Here is a 15,432-nt window from a genome sequence, read left to right as displayed (position 1 = left end):
AATTGTATTCATGTAATGTAACTATTTATATGTATTATCAAGTACATGAATGTTAATTAAACCAACAACAGGGTTTTCTAAAAATATAGAAGTGCAGGTCTTCTGAAATGGAGTTAGGGGGTTTTGCATCTGAACTCTTCACATGTCCACAGAAGAAAATACAATGTACGACCTCAAGGTCTTGTGCGTTTTTCTCACCGATATCTTCTCACCGATATCTAAGGTTTATGAGTTACAAAATGTTTATTATTTTGTTTGTTTTCTGAAAGTTTTTTTTAAAAACTCAAAGGGATATGTTAAGAAAGGTGTTAATCATTTGGTTTGTTTTTTGGAAAATTCCATTTAAAACATATGAAGGGATATTTTAAGAAAGGCTGTGAGTTTTTTTTGAGCATTTTGATCATTTTGTTTTCTTTTCTGAAAATTCTTGTTTAAAATGTCATACATTTTCAATTTCCAAAATCTATTGAATGGGATGAATGTTGTTGTAGCCTACTAAAGATAATAAATGGCCAATTTGCATGATTTATTTGTGGGTTTTATTCTTTATTATTATTATTATTATTTGGAAGGTTAAATACATTCCGGCATATTTATGGGTTTTAATCGGTAGTGTTCTGGCAATCTTGTGGTAGGCTCATGGGCCATTTCTGGGTCTTCTGGCAAACATCTGGTAAGGTGCCGGCACTCTGTCGAACGTTCTTGGCATTCTACTGGCTGCTTTCTGGCATGATTCCGGCAAAATCTTGTGGGCCGTTTTAGGCCCGGGAGTAACCCCTGCATATTGCGGCATATTGCCAGGATGAATCAAGGTTTCTGGGCCATAAAAAGCCCAGAACATTTTTGCTATCTGGGGAGAGGCTACTGTACTCGTAACGCTGGGACATAAGCCAGCAGAGGGCGTTCACTGACATAGGAGGGAAAAAAACAAAATCGGTCCAGTCTCCTGAGTTCCTTCTCACACAACCAAAGCAACCCAATGGCGTCAGTCCAACAACGTCTGACGGCACTTGGCTGATCGTAGCACGAAAGGGGCTCTGAATTTCGGACTGGACAACATTCGGGAGACGCCCAGGAATATCATAACCCAGTCATGTCATCGCTCAACTGTGCTTAGACTGTGGGGTTTACACTCATGTTGGTGTCATAACAGCGGGACAGCCGATACCTTCAGTTCGAGGTAAGACGCGATTCGAGCTTCTGTAAACATTCTTAGAGGCGCACGGCCGAGTTGCGTTTCCTTTCGTCGGTTTAGTACTTTGCCATTGTCGATGTGCTGGAAATAGGCTAAAACAAGGAATTCGAGTGTAGCCCATCTACGGTGTTCAGTTACTATTCATTGAGAAGCGAATGTGTTTGCCTATTTATTAGGTTATCTGTGGACAGTATAGCCTACATCTTCGCCAGTTTGGCAGCGTAGGCTACCCCATGTTCTTATTAGATAATTAACGTGTGACAGCACGTAACGTTCCCACTACAAAGCCAGTCCTCTGCATCCTGCATGTTGTAATCGGATTTAGGACCTTTATCTGCATAGCCTACACCCGAAGCAGAGCCAAATCATTCGTAGCCTTCATGCCTGTCCCTACTTGACAGACATAACGAGTGGTTCGGACTATTCATACATTGGCACAGTAGGCTCTGTGACCTTTCCGTCACGCACAATTGGTGATATGCTGTTCGAGTCAGAACCACCGCTGCTCTGTTTCCCAGCGCAGAGCCCATCGTCTCGTATCTAAATCGTGCAATGTCAGGTTCATAAAAGAAGTGCACGGTATAAGGTAATGTCAGCACAAAAGGTCTGCGCAAAAGCCATTTTACGGCAAGTCGCTGTTGGAAAAGGTTTTGATTTCTTGACACCACACGGTTTTCTGAAGGGAGGGAGGCAGGTGCTCTAAAATGACAAGAGTGTATCACATCTCACTTTTGCAGTGGCATAAAAGGAATGAGTGATTTAAAGGTCCTTCTTGACAGGGCATAGGCTATTACATAAACGGTTAGGTCACAGCACACTCAGCCAATGCCCCTCGCTGCCAGGGAGAATTGTTGAGGTTTGTGATGCTGTTGTCTTATAGCTTTCAATGTGCTGAACTGCGCTGTTCTGCGCTGTGCGTTGTCTCCAATTCTGCTCGTCATGACTTGGTTCACCATGTGTGCATTACCGATATAAGTTCTCTACCACCATGATGAGGAAACCCCTGTCTGTTGGTAGCCTACGCCTGGGTGTTTCTCATTTGGGATATCCTCATCATCTGCATGGCGTAGAGAACTTGACTTTATCCAGCATTTGACAAATCAAGAGAGACTTAAAGCTGTTTGTTCTAAGAATCCCCCCCAGACAGTGGCTTGTTGACTGATTTTTTCCCCTCAATTACTTTACCTGTATATAACCAGGGAAGATGGCTCACAATGATTAAGGACGGCTGATCCAAACGTGTTTTGAATCTTTCCTTAAACTCAAGAGCACTAACACCAGCTGTCTTGTGTGTTGTTGTTGTTGTTGGACCCTCTCAAAAGTTTCCATCCAGTGCAATATGAGCCTCTGTCAAGGGCTGTGTACTGTACTGTGAGATGGGGGCTGCTTTGCCTTTTCCACAAACTGGGGTGCCAGCAGAGTTTAAACTGGGCCCACAGGCAGGGCCGCTGACTGCATTGGCCAGGCCCGGGACAAATCCATCTGAAAAGGCCCTCTCCCCAACACATAAATTGTGTAAGGGTCCCAATTCTGGGCCCCTCCTTTCTCTGGGCCCTGGTCAACTGACCCCCTTGCCCCACAGGCCATGGGCCACGCACCACACACCATGCACCCTCAACATGAATATGATGTCACCCAGTGTTTTTTTTGTGCAGATACTGTTAAATCCTTATAAGCGTAGGTCTGTTGTTTCTGGTTGAGCGACTTAAGAAATGGCATTCCCAACACATAATCTTTTGTTTTATTTTATTTAAAATATATATTATTTTAGGGTGTTTTAAACTTGTATTTTGATAGGACAGCTTGAGAAGGTGATAGGAAGTGAGAAGGAGAGAGAGACGGGGAGGATCGGGAAATGAGCCCAAAGCGGGAATCGAACCTGTTGTCGCTGGTGTAGCAGTGCCCTATTGTTTGAGCCACGGCAGGATCCCCAACCCATAATCTTTACCTTTCAGGGGACCTTTAGTAGTAGATGTTCTCAAGGTGCACCACCATAACAATTCAGTACAGGGGAGTGCAATACCCTGCAAACCACAGAACCAAGAAAACCCCTGCAATAGAGGAAGAGCAGGGGACAGTTTAACGTCTGCGAACCATCTGCTGGTGACCCGAGTGAGGTGACCCAGATTATGTGACAGGCCAGAATGCACAAGTTCAAGGTCAGGTTACTTTATTGGTACCCGTAGCCTATAGGTAAACTGGTTTTGCAGTTCAAGAGATGCATGTAGGATACGCCCATATAACACATGTACTGTGCATGAGATCTAGTTAGAATATGAATAGAAGTAAATAGTACACTAGTAGAAACTAGGGCTGTAACGATATTGTATCGAACCGAGAAATCGTGATATACAGAGTCACGATACTGTATCGTGATACAAGAAGGCAGTATCGTGATACACCTTTTCAAAGTTCTGTTACCCTTCAGTGCAGAAAACAACCACATGATATGATGTAATTGTGCTCTCAAGGTTCAAATCCTCATTATTATTATTAAACTGTGTTTAATACTCAGTAGCAACTTGCAACCTGCTCTACCTATAAATCATTATAGTTTTTTGTGAAGATAAAAATTAAAATAATACATTAAAAAATTGTGCTGATTATCAAACTGTAGGTCAAAGACCGTGATACGAACCGAATCGTGAGTTGAGTGTATCGTTACAGCCCTAAACCCTTGTGACCTGATAAGCACATACTTCTCTCTTGTGTTCTCTCAATCTGGCCTCTCGTGTGTCTGTATTTTCTTGATGTGAGGATTCAATAGGAAATCCATACGATACAGTCATCTCAACAGTACATGTCTCTCAAGATGCTTATTGAGATGATGCACATTTATTGTCTACACATTTAAAATATTCTTCATTGTGTTGACTGTGATGTTTATTTGTCGTGTCTGTCCATTTTCCATACAGTCAGCACATTTTCCATTTCATGTAAGTTTAATGGACAATAAAGAAGTCTAAGTCTAAGTCATTTGTTTATGGAAGTTAGGGGAAGAAAAAAATCACCAAATATCAGTGCTATCGCCTCTAATCAATGATGTCTCCTATTTCCTCCTTCATCTCCTGGCCCTTGGAATCCCTAATATTAATATGTACAGTAGGGCTGTAACGACATTGTATCTAGGCGTGATAATCGTGATACGCAGAGTGAAGATACTGCATGCAAGTTGACCCTATCGTGATATGTCCTTTCAAAGTTCTGTTACCCTTTAGTCCAGAAAACAACCACATGATCTGATGCGATAGTGTTTCCAAGCCTCAAATTGTACTCGTTATTATTATTATTTTTTAACTTTTTTGCTTCAAATCGTCCCAACATAGAAACTTTATGGAAGAGGAGACAGATTGTCCAAACTTGGGAGGAATTAGTATGTGTGAGTGTATATGCATGTCTTCCGGATGTTTAAATAGAGAGGACATGTTCTGTGCAACACGCAGGATTCCTCAGTTTCCTCCGAGATCAATAAATTGCCTGTGTGTCAGGCAATGGGCCGGGCCAGTCGGCCTTAGAGAAGATGGAACGTCTTCCCACAGAGTGCCAAACCAACAGGGTCAGAGTGACGTGCTTGTGTGTACAAACGCGCTGCATGTTTGTGTCTCATAAACCTCCGGATGCCTCAGTTCCCTCTGGGATTAACGCTAGTTATCTTCTATCTGTTGGGTCTGCTGCTTAGTCATACTGTGTAGTAGGGAGCATAGAGTGCCTTCTCAGAGAAGGAGAGAGCGCGAGGTTGGGAATAGCATGTTTTGTTTAACATAGATGAGGGAGATGAGGTGAGAGATAGCAGATTGTCTTTCTTCCTCACATGCAGCAGGCCAGCCCAGCCGCACATACCGGTACCTTGTGTTCACATGTGGTCGCACACGCACACACACACACACACGCACACGCACAAACACACACACACACACACATAGCCCAACCTTTATATCTTTTCGGGGCCCTTCCTATCTTTGTGGGAGCTTTCCATTCATATTAACCCTAACAGTAGCTAAAGAATGCTAAACAACAAAACTACCCCAGCAAAAGGGGTCGAAACATGTGTGGTCCAGGATTTGGGCCCCACATTGAGCGAGGGCTCCAGCATGTACGTGTGCCCCAATAGCAGTGAAGTAGGATTGGTGGAGTACACACACACACACACACACACACACACACACACACACACACACACACACACACACACACACACACACACACACACACACACCACATGCACGTGAGTGTAGACACACACACACACACCACATGCACGTGAGTGTAGACACACACACACCATATGCACGTGAGTGTAGAGAGACACGCACACCTGAAGCCTGTTGCTGTGCAGCTGATGGTCTAAGTGGAGAGGGAATGATTCTTTCATGAGTAGGCCTATTGCTTGCTGCTGTTGCTCTCTCTGATCACCCAGCTTCAGGAACATTCTGTGCTCGCCAATTCCCCTTCCTCCACCTCCCTCTTCCTCTCCACCTCTCCCTCTCTCTCTCCCTCCCTCCCTCACATGTTCACTCCTCTCCTCTCCTTTCTTCACACTGCTTTGACTCCCCTTTTCTCTCCATTTGTTTTCTTCCCTCCCTTCCTCTCTCTTCTTACTCGTGCTTTGTTTCTCTTGTTTCTGTCCTTCTCTCTCTCTCTCTCTCTCTCTCTCTCTCTTTCTTTCTTTCTTTCTTTCTTTCTTTCTTTCTTTCTTTCTTTCAAATACAAATGCAATTTCTCTCTCTCTCTCTCTCTCTCTCTCTCTCTCTCTCTCTCTCTCTCTCTCTCTCTCGCATGCACGCACGCACGCACACACACACACACACACAGACACAGACACACACACACACACACACACACACACACATACACACACACACACACACACACACACAGCCTTTTCAGTGCAGGTGAGATAAATAGCTGCTGAAGTGGAGCTTGAGACGTATCTCGCTCCTGACTTGTAGAAACAACTCACAGTCAGCTAATGGGTTGACATACCCCCCTGTGAAGACAATTGCTAGATTGACAGTGAACACACACTTAGTTTCCTTGAGCCTCCTTTGCCTTCTGTCAACACCAACACTGAGCGCAGTTACATGCGAGGAATGTTCTGATTTTCAACGTAATGGTGGCAGTATTCTGTTTGCACGGGTTGTGTAAACTCTTACTTTTATCTAAATGTGGCAGTAATGTTCCAGGAATGTTCTGGTTGAAGAACACTGCTCCACACATTTAAATGGAAAATTCCGGAAATTGTTTTAACCTGAATACTGACAATATTCCATTTGGAACCTGAATACTTTCTGTGTATTTTTGCTTTTGCTCTGAAGGTATGTTGTGGGGTCGGGTGCAGAGAGATGGGACTTTTCATAATATTGGGAAAACCACAGGGTAATAGTTAACATAATTTCTTCACAAGTTGGTCAATAACAGTATTCACTTGTATGGCACTGATTTTTGATAGTTTGTCAAAAACACATTCCACTAATAAAAAAGTGCTTGTTTTGTTGAAAATCAATTATATTTTCATTAACAAATCAAGGGGTCTATTTGTTTGAAAAGTTGAATTGTAATTTAATGATATTTAATTACTGTACACTTTCCCCATCACCTTTAAAGCCTGCTGTCCTATGCATGGTCATAGTAATTTTAATTGAATAAAAAAACCCATGATTTTGATGAGGCTGAGTGATGAGGCTGAGTATAATTTTGGATCGCAGTGAATAATAATATGTCTTATAATGTTTCATTAACCAGCACAATTCAGTCAGGTGGAACACTGCCTGAATGTTCCCTGAATCCAGAACAGTCTGAATGGTTTCTTAACCATCACATTTCATAATGTTTCATTAACCAGTACAACTCAGTCCCGTGGAACACTGTCTGAATGTTCTCGTCAACATTTGACCGGACGGCAATTTTTGATGTCAAAGCTATGCCCTTGGCGTCAAAAAGTGACATGCCACTCAAAGCACCTTTTTGTGGCAGCAACTTCACTGACGGTAACGGCCCGTTCCCACTTTGCCGGCGAGCGCGTTGACGCCGACGCCTTCAATTCATTTTCAATGGAAAGCGGCGACGCCCTCGCAAAGGCTTCTGGGATACGCGGCGCGGCTACTTTGACAGTTGACGCGCGTCAAAAAAGTTGAGCGAGCTTCTACTTTATGCTAATTACTCGCGGCCAACGCGGAGCGTTATCCAATGATTGTCGAGTACATGAGGAATTCCCATGAAACCAAGGGCTATGTTTTGCTGCTTAAAAGTAGTTTTATGACTGGTTATCATACATTTTAATGTAAGATTCATACACTACAAGAAACTATGAAGTGCAACGTCTTTGTGCTTATGTTCAAAGGATTATGTACATTTTGACGACATTCAAAACTACGTGATGGCTATTAAATGTGTGAGGTAAACACATGTCCACAGTAAGGTAAGGGCAGACTTTGATGTTATGATCGCTGGTTAGCTTGCTTAATCGATATAAACGTGTAGAAAGACAGAAAGAGATATTCCTGTTCAGTGTACTCTGTCACGCCCCTGCATGTGCTCCGACAAGAAGCATTCAGTCAAAAAAGGGAGGTGCGTCGCGTTTATGAGCGTCAAATGGCCGTCAAAGTGGGAACAGGCCGTAATGCCGCGATCACACCGCCAGCGTTAAAAGAGCCACAACGCTGCTGACTTCTGCCTGGAAAGCACTGGTCAGGGGCGTTGAACGAGCCAAACGATTCAACCTGAAGCTTTCAGCCAGGAATCTCGACCAACCGAAGCTCGTGTTTAGAACAATGTGAACATTCCATTGGCTGACGCCCTGCTGCCGCCGAGCTCATTACATATTTTTAGATGAAGTTCAATTTCTGCCGCCCTCGGCTTTTGACGCTTTCGACGCCCTCGCCTCTAGAAACGCTCCCGGCGTGTTTGCCTCGTTCGCTGCCTACTCTCCCATACAAAGTCAGTTACTTGCGCATCTTTCCACGCGTGCAACGCCCGCGGTGTGATTGTACGGTAAAGGATAGGGAAAGGTCTAGGTCTAGGCGACCTCGTGGTAGGTATGCCCTCGATACCAAAAAATTCTGTCAAAAATTGACGCCATGGGTGTAAGACTGTGTAGCATGCTGAGTGCAGAGTTCAGATAAGCATGGCCATGGACTTGAGAACAGTGGAGCGCGGTTAAGCAGCTTAGGTTGTTGTCTGTGACTCCGATCCCATCGATAACAACGGGAGGGGAAAAGGGAAAGCATGCGGGCTCCTGTACCATGCTGTTGCTGGGCTGAACTGAGCTGAGCGCTTGATTTCAGACAGTCAGATCCTCCTGTTCTTCTCCCCACGGGTGAGCTTAGCGGGCTACCTTCAGGAAAAATATGCCTTTGTTATTCCGCACGTCTTGTTTTTTTTTGTCATGCTTGTGTTCTCTCCCTCCCTGCTGGTCTCTCTGGTTGTCAGCCCTATCTGCATTGGTCTTCCCAGGTATCTCTCTCTCTCTCTCTCTCTCTCTCTCTCTCTCTCTCTCTCTCTCTCTCTCTCTCTCTCTCTCTCTCTCTCTCTCTCTCTCTCTCTCTCTCCTGCACCACACATCTGCTCCTCTTTCTCATTGTTTGAGCAATCTGTATCCCAATTTCTCAACAGTCAGCAATGTATTGGCACTTCTATGCACTGTGTAGATTTCAGCCCCTGGACTGTTTCGATACACACGTCATATCTTACTTTAATTTTGGAAATACATACACAGTATATTTAACCCTTGTTGCATAATGGTCTACACGAGTTGCATTTTTCGTACATGGCTTGTCAAACTGTGGACGAAATGTGAAGAGAGAGCAGACTGGCTGACCTAAACGACAACTAATCTTTTGCTGACAGACGGAACATAATGTACCATAACATTGGTCTTACATGAAGCCCTATGGAAACAAACACAAGTTCTTTCTATCAGCCAACGCTAATAGGTTGCAAACCCCTATGTAATTTCAGTTTACACATTCATTTTAATATGATTATCACAAATCCAAAACACATGCACATTTATGTGCAAATGGTGATGTGACATTAATCGAGTATGTCACTAGGGGCTGTCTGTTATGTGTATATAATATCAACTACAAAAAAAAAACACACTGATATCTAACAGCAATATCTAACAGATGTCAGGTACATAAGGAAATATGAGTTCCTCTTTTGTTTTATGATTCAATCAGTTTGGCCATAGTTTTAAATTAACACGTTGGTTCTATTTCTTTTCATCCAACCTTGCCCAGCAATCACACTCTATGACTTCCAACAACCGAGCTATATGGATTGAGTCACACCATTGATTCACTCCTCCTTTATAGTGGCTGTTTAAGATAATGAGGACTGGTGGTCACTGTGTCCTACTGTAGATAGGACTGACTGACAAATACGCTTGACCTGAAAGCCTATAGGGGCTAGTGGGATGGCCCTCCGCTACTCCCCAACAGGAAATGGCTAATTATGCTGAGCTGGGGGGTTATGGCGGTCCCGTCCCTGTGACTGTGACGTCACTCTCCTGCCAGTGGACAGCTGGCTGAACCAATCACGTCTGGTGACACAGGCGGTCCAGCCTGATAGACAGTATCACTAGCTACGCGCGAGCGCACGCACGCACGCACGCACGCACGCACGCACGCACACACACACACACACACACACACACACACAGGCACACACACAGGCACACACACACACACACACACACACACACACACACACACACACACACACACACACACACACACACACACACACACACACACACAGGCACACCTACATTTGTATCAATATGCAGGATGCGTGCACTCAGCCATTATGTAAGACTTCGTATGCGTATAGAATATTTATTATATCCCCGAAACGCGGAGCGTCGGGGATGTAATGGTTTTGCGTGCACCGCCGCGTCCGCCGCCGCCGCCGCCGCCGCCGCGTAAGGTCTTTCGTGTTAACGCGATAACTTTTGAACGGATGTTTGGATTTGTCCCAGATTTGGTGTGTGAATGCTCTAGGGCAGGTTCATGAACTGATTCGAGTTTGGCGGTCAACAATTTCAAGATGGCCGAATTCAAGATGGCCGAATTTTTGTTTGGCCCATTACTTCTGACTGGGTGGATGGATTTGTCCCAGATTTGGTGTGTGAATGTTCTAGGGTGGGTTCATGAACTGATTACAGTTTGGAGGTTAACACTTTCAAGATGGCCGAATTCAAGATGGCCGAATTTTTGTTTGGTCCATAACTTCTGACCGGGTGGATGGATTTGTCCCAGATTTGGTGTGTGAATGTTCTAGGGTAGGTTCATGAACTGATTCGAGTTTGGAGGTCAACAATTTCAAGATGGCCGAATTCAAGATGGCCGAATTTTTGTTTGGTCCATAACTTCTGACCGGGTGGATGGATTTGTCCCAGATTTGGTGTGTGAATGTTCTAGGGTAGGTTCATGAGCTGATTCGAGTTTGGAGGTCAACAATTTCAAGATGGCCGAATTCAAGATGGCCGAATTTTTGTTTGGCCCATTACTTCTGACCGGGTGGATGGATTTGTCCCAGATTTGGTGTGTGAATGCTGCAGGGTAGGTTCATGAACTGATTCGAGTTTGGAGGTCAACACTTTCAACTTCTGACTTGGTGGATTGATTTGCCCGGTAACTCCTTAATTTAATGGTTCACCATTTCAGTGAATCTACCATATCAGGTAGGCCTACAGTGTAATAACCAGTGTAACAATATTTAATACCATGTAATACTAGTGTAATACCAGTGTAAAAATAGGCAATACCAGGTACAGTGTAATAACCAGTGTAACAATATGTAATACCATGTAATACTAGTGTAATACCAGTGTACAAATATGCAATACCATGTAATACCACTTACACACAAATAGCCTACATGATATAAGTACAAAATTGGTACATGGTGTCACACTGGTATGACGTGGTATTAAATATTGTTACACTGGTTATTACACTGTACCTAATGTGGTATATCCACTGTAATAGTGAACCATTAAAACAGTGTTACCATTTGCCCCATTTTTTCCTTCATTTTCACAATAGTCATTTGGTTTTAAGCCTATGCACGTCATTGATCTATGTATAGATATCAAATATATTTATTTTATATTTTGTATTTATCATAAACGTTCATGAAAAGGTGGACGGGAGTGGTAGGAATGATTGGGGACTGGAAGCGTCGCGTTTCGGGGATATACCTTAAGCAGTCGAAGGCGACTGCACAGGCAGTCTAGTTTTTAGATGCATACGGTACACATGCACTGCACATCCACCCCCTCACACATACACACATCATGTATATTCTAAAAGCTACCGTCCAGTTGTTCTGATGCTAATTTGATATTCATGTGGATCCATTCTAATGAATTGAGAAGATCACCGATTGGAGACTTGGCCCTTCTCAGGCCTTCCTTCATCTGTGCCAGTTAGCCAATCGGCTAAGTGTGCCAACGTAGTAACATTACTCAGATAAGAGACAGGATGGAACAAGACGACGCAAGAGCAGGAGGCACATCTAATGTATGTTCTTGTCTCACTTTGGCCAAAATCCAGCAGACCCCAAAAAAATACAGTGCCCCCTTTCTTTTCATTCCCATTCCCGCCCTTCATCCTCTCATCTCCCCATATGAGAAGAGATCTATATAAAGCTTATAAAATGATTCATAGATGGACTATGCCTTTCTTATACAGTATGGCACAGTACAATAATAAATGATTGATCTGCAAAGCTTGTGGTAATAGATTAACAAAACAGTCACATGTCAACTATACAGTATACCTAAAACTTCTTAGGCTGGACAGCACAATCATGTTCAAGTCATTTTAATCAGTTTGGAGCAATGCACAGTCACAGCCTTTTCACGTTGTAGGGCAGTGGTGCAGTCCTGCATCGCTCCATCCTTTTGCATCGTCATCTGCTGGGATTTCGGCCACAGCAGCAAGACACAACAATAGCTGGAATTCCTGGTATGAGGGGAAATATAAAAGTTGCTATTGTGGGAAATACAGACACCTCCCACCCACCACCACTACACTTTTGTGTGTGTGATGTGGGCGTTTTGTTTTCTTTTTACAGCTTTCTGTGTTCTGCAAGGGTGTTCCACATCTCTCACAGTTTTAACCAGTCCCTCTGGAATCTACGCAGGAAATCTCGTAAAAAAAATAATGGTGCATTTGAGTTCCTGTTTCTCAGACGGCATTATTATTGTTGTGAGTAATGTTATGATGTGGCTAGTGCATGGTTTTGTGTGGGAACACAGTAAAACAAATGCACACAGTAAATGTTGCTGTGTTTAATTCAACACTTAAAGAGTTCATTTAAAGGGACAATGTGCAGGAAATTTTCAAAAAAGGTACTGCAACTATGCTGCTCATTGAAACTAGGCTCCCTGTTGCCAAATTTGATCTTTACATGAAACGTTACTAAGTAATAAACAAATATTAACTATTATGGTACAATTACAGTCATTTTTGCAGCTTAAAATGGCTATTTTAGGAAATTCAAACTTCAAACTACTTAGAATTTCATGGTGGTGGTAAATATTCATGAAAAAGGTAACATTAGTGAATGGGTAGCATGAATTCTGGAAATAAACAACAAAAAATCTCACACAGTGTCCCTTTAAGTCCAAATTATGTCAAATCAACTCTCTAAGTGTTAAATGAGCACTGCAGAATTTACTGTGCAGTGCTAATTCAACACTTAGAGAGACGATTTAACATCTTCCAGGGTATATTTGGTCCCAGAGAACTCTACTACAGGTTGATTTAACACTGTATTGTTTTATTGTGAAGAGCTTGGTGAACTCTTCGGATTTGTTTGGCTGCTGCCGGGGTGAAAAGGCCTAGCCACAGGCATTCTGTTTTTGGCCCCTGATGTAGAGATGCTAGCAAGGGTAGCTAGCAGGCCTTTTTATGGTGGAGTGGTTCTGCGGAAGAAACTACAGTCATGGGTAAGCGGATAGGGCGTCAGACTTATAGCCCAAATGTTGCCGGTTCTACCCCCAACCCGCCAGGTTGATGGGGGGGGGGGTTAACCAGTGCTCTCCCCCATCCTCCTCCATGACTGAGGTGCCCGGAGTAGGTACTGTTCCACCATGCCATTGGATGCTGCCCACCTGCACGGGTGAGGCATGAATGAAATTTTGTTGTGTGCTGTGGAGTGCTGTGTCAAAATGACAATGGGAGTTGGAGTTTCCCAGGTGGGCTTTCACTTTCACTTAAAAACATTCTTACTTGAACTCTTACAGGATACGTCCACTATTTAGTGCATTCAGCCCCTTTTCTGAAATTTTCTGAATGTTCTGAACGTCATGAATTTGGTGTTACCAGAATGGCAATGCTCAAGTCGTAATGTACTGTATTACTAAGGGCATGTTGTCGGAGTGTAACACTATGGTAGTAAAGTATTATTCAACGACTATTAGAGCATTCCACTGGCAGAAGACTGTGCATTATGAGGCTACAGTCTGGGTACTGGACCACACCAACAAGCCTGTGCAATACAGAAGATAAAATCCATAAGTGCAGCAATATGCAACATTCCTTTCATGTTGGCGTTAACCCTTCGTCAGGTGGATACATTGATATTTCCATTGATGTTTCCCTCTGTCTCTGGGAGGGTGGATCCTTGCTTTTGCATTATATCTATTAGCTCATCTTCTCCCGAAGATTTTGGGTCCTGCCACTGTTGGGTGGATGCTGGAGCTAAATCTGTGACCAAACTCTCCTTTTTTACTCTCCCTTTTTTAATCCAGAAAATGATTGGACTATATGAATATCAATGACCTATACAGGAGAATAAACTTCAACAAAATGTCATTATAATGAATTGAGCTTTATTGACATGTAACATGAAAACACGTCTCAACTGCCCGCTGCTACTACATACAGTAGCTATTGCCATCACAATACAGAATTCCGCAGGACAACTGTACACACAGAGGCTGATTTCAGTTTAAATGTGGTTTTAGTGCCCCTAATCTCAAAGCAAAATAAATACTTACAAATCTTGTCTGGAGGCGTTAGCCAAGAGGCCTGGATTTAATAAAGTATTAAATAACATTAACCTGTGAAACAGAGGCTAAGCTGAATACACCAGACAGTTTTAGTTGATCAGTTCTTTACGTTGAAAACTTGCAACTGCCTAAAACCACCTCAGTGTTTCTGTACCACGTATTACTGCCAAAGTCAAAGGTTACAACTGTCTGGGATATTGTGTCTAAAAGTGTTCAGTGCCAACCCTGGTCTCAGTCCAGGTCTTAGCAGTCTTGCATAAGTCTCTCCATTCCCGCTGTGCCCAAGACACCTACGTAGGTCAAACTCACCACTCGGGACATAGACTTAAACACGTATGTATGCCAGATGGGCCATGGTGCAGCCTAGGAAGGAAGGAGAAATTAGGATAGTAGGCACCAGGAGACATGGTATTTTTTGATCCACCTGAGGCCTTATAAGGACATGGTTTAGTCGCCGACGAGCAGTCAGTGCAGTGCAGTGGCAATGAATGACTAGATGACGCAACGTTGGTTCGAGGCTTCTTGGCAGAACTTGCACTAATGCTCCAAGGCCGCTTGTGTTTGCGCTGGCAGGCCGTGGACAAAAGGGCATGTGTTGAAGAAGGAGTGGGGGGCTTTTTAGACTGCTGCTGCTGAGGCAGGAAGCAAAAAATGTGATAAAAAACCCTGCACTCTCCAAGTGTGATGTAACAGAGGGGTTGACTAGCCTTGAGCAGACTAGAGTTGCAAAAAAAACATGTTTATTTATTTTTGCTCCCCTCACACCCAGACACACTCAATTCAGCAGTCAACGCAGGCTGGCTTAGAGCAGAGTGTATGTAGCTGAGACAGGCAGAGGGCTATGATTTCATGAGGACACCTAACCCAGTGGTCACCCAAAGGGACTGCAGTGTCCTCTCGTCTAGTCTCGTCTCGTCTCGTCTCCTCTTGGCGTGTCATTGAGGCGCTGACTGGATGTAGTGTCGAGTGTCAGTGGAGGCTCTCGTCTCTTCAAACCCGACCTGTCTGTCTGCCCCACTGTGGAGAGGTTTCTGAGGTTCTTGCTATCGGAGTACTGTAAGCTCTGTTCTTTTCTATCATTCTATCTAATGTACTATCTCTTCCTCTACTATTTTGCTAATATTTATCTTTTTCTAATCTCTACCTTCTTCTTTCTCTCTCTCATGCAGACATTCTCACACACTCGCCCTTTCAGGGTCTTGACTCATTCTCG

General features: G+C 43.6%; 1 protein-coding gene across 2 annotated transcripts in view; it reads left to right on the top strand.

Annotated features, from left to right (window-relative positions):
- The first annotated feature begins 922 nt into the window (after nucleotides 1-922).
- Nucleotides 923-15,432, top strand: part of rnf144ab (ring finger protein 144ab) — a 35,918-nt gene continuing 21,408 nt past the window's right edge. Inside the window, exon 1 of one of the 2 annotated variants that reach the window (XM_063223470.1) lies at nucleotides 923-1,180. The gene's annotated coding sequence lies outside the window, so the exon portion shown is untranslated. Of the gene's footprint in view, nucleotides 1,181-13,073; nucleotides 15,276-15,432 lie in introns of those variants that run through there. The other variant, XM_063223471.1, reaches the window with a different exon arrangement.

This window comes from Engraulis encrasicolus, chromosome 18 (genome assembly GCF_034702125.1).
Source record: "Engraulis encrasicolus isolate BLACKSEA-1 chromosome 18, IST_EnEncr_1.0, whole genome shotgun sequence".
Classification (NCBI taxonomy): domain Eukaryota; kingdom Metazoa; phylum Chordata; class Actinopteri; order Clupeiformes; family Engraulidae; genus Engraulis; species Engraulis encrasicolus.
Note: the sequence above shows the minus strand (reverse complement) of the source record. Positions and strands in the feature narration are given on the sequence as shown.